Raw genomic sequence first — 5,000 nt, 5'->3', positions numbered from 1 at the left:
ATGATTTTGGCATTATTCGTTATTTTTTTGACAAAGGTAAATATAAAAATAAATTTATATATATCGAATGATACGGACACGCGCACTCACACACAAGCGATAACACACAAAACGATGATACAAACAGAGTTGTATACGTGTACGTACATTGTGCGTCGTCGACATAGCGTTCGCGCGCGCGTCACTCATCCACCGCATTTTGTGGTTTTTATTTTACGTCGCGCGCCAATCGGACAGCTCGAGGGTGCGGATTTCAACCCTGTCAACGCTGACGTGGATACGGCGCGACGTTCTCGAACGCGCACAACAAAACGCAACGCACATGTACATGTACATGTACATGTACATGTGCGGCATTCAGTGCGCGCGCGCAAGAAATTTTTGGATGTCTTATTAATGTATAATATGTTGTCGTCATCTACTAGAGAGAGACAATATATACGTTAATGATCCTTCCGCAGGTTCCCCTACGGAAACCTTGTTACGACTTTTACTTCCTCTAAATGATCAAGTTTGGTCAACTTCCCAACAACGCCGACGGCCGTGAAGCCATCGCGTGTCGGTCCGAAGACCTCACTAAATCATTCAATCGGTAGTAGCGACGGGCGGTGTGTACAAAGGGCAGGGACGTAATCAACGCGAGCTTATGACTCGCGCTTACTAGGAATTCCTCGTTTATGGGGGATAATTGCAAACCCCAATCCCCAGCACGAAGGAGTTTCAGCGGGTTGCCCGGGCCTCTAGGCCAGGGAGAACATGCTGATTCCTTCAGTGTAGCGCGCGTGCGGCCCAGGACATCTAAGGGCATCACAGACCTGTTATTGCTCAATCTCGTGCGGCTCGAAGCCGCCGGTCCCTCTAAGAAGAATTTTAATACGTCGCCAGTGAGTTGCGCGACCGAAGCCACGCACACCTAAATGACGACGCCTATTTAGCAGGCTAGAGTCTCGTTCGTTACCGGAATTAACCAGACAAATCGCTCCACCAACTAAGAACGGCCATGCACCACCACCCACCGAATCAAGAAAGAGCTGTTAATCTGTCAATCCTTCCGGTGTCCGGGCCTGGTGAGATTTCCCGTGTTGAGTCAAATTAAGCCGCAGGCTCCACTCCTGGTGGTGCCCTTCCGTCAATTCCTTTAAGTTTCAGCTTTGCAACCATACTCCCCCCGGAGTCCAAAATCTTTGGTTTCCCGGAAGCTGCCCGCCGAGCCATTGTAGTAACGTCGGCGGATCGCTAGATGACATATTTACGGTTAGAACTAGGGCGGTATCTAATCGCCTTCGAACCTCTAACTTTCGTTCTTGATTGATGAAAACACCTTTGGCAAATGCTTTCGCTGATGTTCGTCTTGCGACGATCCAAGAATTTCACCTCTAACGTCGCAATACGAATGCCCCCAGTTATCCCTATTAATCATTACCTCGGAGTTCTGAAAACCAACAAAATAGAACCGAGATCATATTCTATTATTCCATGCACGAAATATTCAAGCAGCATTTTGAGCCCGCTTTGAGCACTCTAATTTGTTCAAAGTAAAATTGTCGGCCCATCTCGACACTCACTGAAGAGCACCGCGATAGGATTTTGATATTGAACCGCCGTTTGACCGGCGGCTCACCGACGATATGCTCCGCAAACGTGTCAGTATCACCGCGGATGCGGTGCACCGACAGCGCGGCGCACAAATGCAACTACGAGCTTTTTAACCGCAACAATTTTAGTATACGCTATTGGAGCTGGAATTACCGCGGCTGCTGGCACCAGACTTGCCCTCCAATTGTTCCTCGTTAAAATATTTAAAGTGTACTCATTCCGATTACGAGGCCTCGTAAGAGTCCCGTATCGTTATTTTTCGTCACTACCTCCCCGTGCCGGGAGTGGGTAATTTGCGCGCCTGCTGCCTTCCTTGGATGTGGTAGCCGTTTCTCAGGCTCCCTCTCCGGAATCGAACCCTGATTCCCCGTTACCCGTGACAACCATGGTAGTCGCAGAAACTACCATCGAAAGTTGATAAGGCAGACATTTGAAAGATGCGTCGCCGGTACTGGACCATGCGATCGGCAAAAGTTATCCAGATTCATCAAAATGAACGACTTCGGACGCGAGGCCCTCCGTCGATTGGTTTTGATCTAATAAAAGCACTCATTCCATCACTGGTCAGAGTTCTGATTGCATGTATTAGCTCTAGAATTACCACAGTTATCCAAGTAACTGAGTAAGATCTAAGGAACCAAAACTGATATATTGAGCCATTCGCGGTATCGCCTTAATACGGCTTGCACTGAGACATGCATGGCTTAATCTTTGAGACAAGCATATAACTACTGGCAGGATCAACCAGGGAGCTGTCGCGTAAACACAAATAAATGCGTTTGCGGCGACACACACTCTCCCAATGAGTTGACAGTGTGAGCGTGCGTGCGCCCCGCGAGCGTCGCAAGGGGTCGAGACCCACTACGACGCCGCTGGCAATCATCGTATCACAACATCACAGCGTTGAGTTTCTGAGACATACGTGTCCAGCATGACGCGATAAACTAATACCGCACTGTCAGCCGACATACACGCAGCCATTGTGACGTACAAAGACGCCCTTATAATGAACGTTCGACCGAGACAAGTCTTCAAATATTAATATCTGTTGACAATACTCGTGAACATGATCGATTTCGCCCGGAGCGATAGAGACCTTGGACACACTCTTTCTTGAGAGCCCCAAACATTTTGTCGGGTGTTTTGTTTTCATACTGCGCGTATATTAGTATCCTCTCAATACAGAGAGTCATTGCGCACTGAACGTGTAACATAATATTGTGTGTTTTCGTTTTGTATATGATCGCAGATCGAGCGCAAAATTTCTAACACCAAACACACAGCACTCGCACAAAAGAGACATCAGAAAACACGCACACAACACAACCCAAAAGAGTTATATTATATTTGCGCTTCAACGACGCTCTTTACGATACGAGACACAGTATGAAGTTGTAAAAACTTACGCGCGCCTCGACATAACAACATCGAAAAACACCACACACAGATTACAGAAGCGCACAACATTTGAATTTCAACTCGCACGTCGCGCGCTCCGCTCTCTGCTACATAAGTGTAGTATCAGTTCTGATAGTGGAGTATAAAGATTTTACATATCAATGTTATTGCATAATATTAATGTGTATCATGAATAGATAAATAAAATCAGGTTTTTTTTTTTTTCAGAAGCCTGAAAAAAAACTTATCAATACGCGTAATCACGTTTAATCGTTACACGTAATCACGTTTAACCTTTTCAGTATAAGTAATACATCACGTTCAGTGGCTATAGTGAATTGACAACATTCCAAATGAAATGCTCACCGATTTTACATAACATACTATGACATGATTTCAATGTTATTGCATAATGACTGTATATCATGATGCGCGTAAATGTGCATTTATACGTTTCAATACGCGTAATCACGTTTAATGCGCGTCTATATTTACATTCAAATATATTGTACTAGCTGTTGCCGCGAGCTTCGCTTCGCCTTAAAAAGTTTTCCCGTGGGAATTCCGGGATAAAAAGTAGCCTATGTTCTTTATTTAAAAAGTTATTGTACGGCAAATCTTCGATACGCGTAATCACACACTTTTCAATCCGCATAAGTATGTAGGTAATCACGTATAACCGTTTCAGTATAAGTGTGGCTATATAGTGGATTATTATAATAAACACACTATTACATACATCAATGAGTGTGTATCATGATGAAGGGAAATAAAATTATGTTTAATTAAAGAAACGCGATTCGATACGCGTAAATGTGCATTTATACGTTTCAATACGCGTAATCACGTTTAATGCGCGTCGCGTTTGATACGCGTAATCACACACTTATCAATCCGCATAAGTATGTAGGTAATCACGTATTACCGTTTCAGTATAAGTGTGGCTATACAATAGTGCATTATTATAATAAACATACTATGACATATATTATATCAATGAGTGTGTATCATGATGTAGGGAAATAAAATTATGTTGTATAAAAGAAACGCGATTCGATACGCGAAAATGTGCATTTATACGTTTCAATACGCGTAATCACGTTTAATGCGCGTCGCTATTGATACGCGTAATCACACACTTTTCAATCCGCATAAGTATGTAGGTAATCACGTATAACCGTTTCAGTATAAGTGTGGCTATACAATAGTGCATTATTATAATAAACATATTATGACATATTATATCAATGAGTGTGTATCATGATGTAGGAAAATAAAATTATGTTGTATAAAAGAAACGCGATTCGATACGCGAAAATGTGCATTTATACGTTTCAATACGCGTAATCACGTTTAATTCGCGTCGCTATTGATACGCGTAATCACACACTTTTCAAGTATGGTAATGTAATCACGTATAACCGTTTCAGTATAAGTGTGGCTATACAATAGTGCATTATTATAATAAACATACTATGACATATATTATATCAATGAGTGTGTATCATGATGTAGGGAAATAAAATTATGTTGTATAAAAGAAACGCGATTCGATACGCGAAAATGTGCATTTATACGTTTCAATACGCGTAATCACGTTTAATTCGCGTCGCTATTGATACGCGTAATCACACACTTTTCAAGTATGTAGGTAATCACGTATAACCGTTTCAGTATAAGTGTGGCTATACAATAGTGCATTATTATAATAAACATACTATGACATATATTATATCAATGAGTGTGTATCATGATGTAGGGAAATAAAATTATGTTGTATAAAAGAAACGCGATTCGATACGCGAAAATGTGCATTTATACGTTTCAATACGCGTAATCACGTTTAATTCGCGTCGCTATTGATACGCGTAATCACACACTTTTCAAGTATGGTAATGTAATCACGTATAACCGTTTCAGTATAAGTGTGGCTATACAATAGTGCATTATTATAATAAACATACTATGACATATATTATATCAATGAGTGTGTATCATGATGTAGG

The 5,000-nt window shown here is 41.9% G+C and overlaps 1 non-coding gene across 1 annotated transcript; it reads right to left on the bottom strand.

Moving 5' to 3' along the window:
- Positions 1-444: 444 nt before the first annotated feature.
- LOC119692890 lies at positions 445-2,347 on the bottom strand. The gene has a single exon (XR_005254386.1). It is a non-coding gene; the product is annotated as a small subunit ribosomal RNA (ribosomal RNA).
- Positions 2,348-5,000: the final 2,653 nt, after the last annotated feature.

This window comes from Plutella xylostella, unplaced genomic scaffold (assembly GCF_932276165.1).
Source record: "Plutella xylostella unplaced genomic scaffold, ilPluXylo3.1, whole genome shotgun sequence".
Classification (NCBI taxonomy): domain Eukaryota; kingdom Metazoa; phylum Arthropoda; class Insecta; order Lepidoptera; family Plutellidae; genus Plutella; species Plutella xylostella.
Note: the sequence above shows the minus strand (reverse complement) of the source record. Positions and strands in the feature narration are given on the sequence as shown.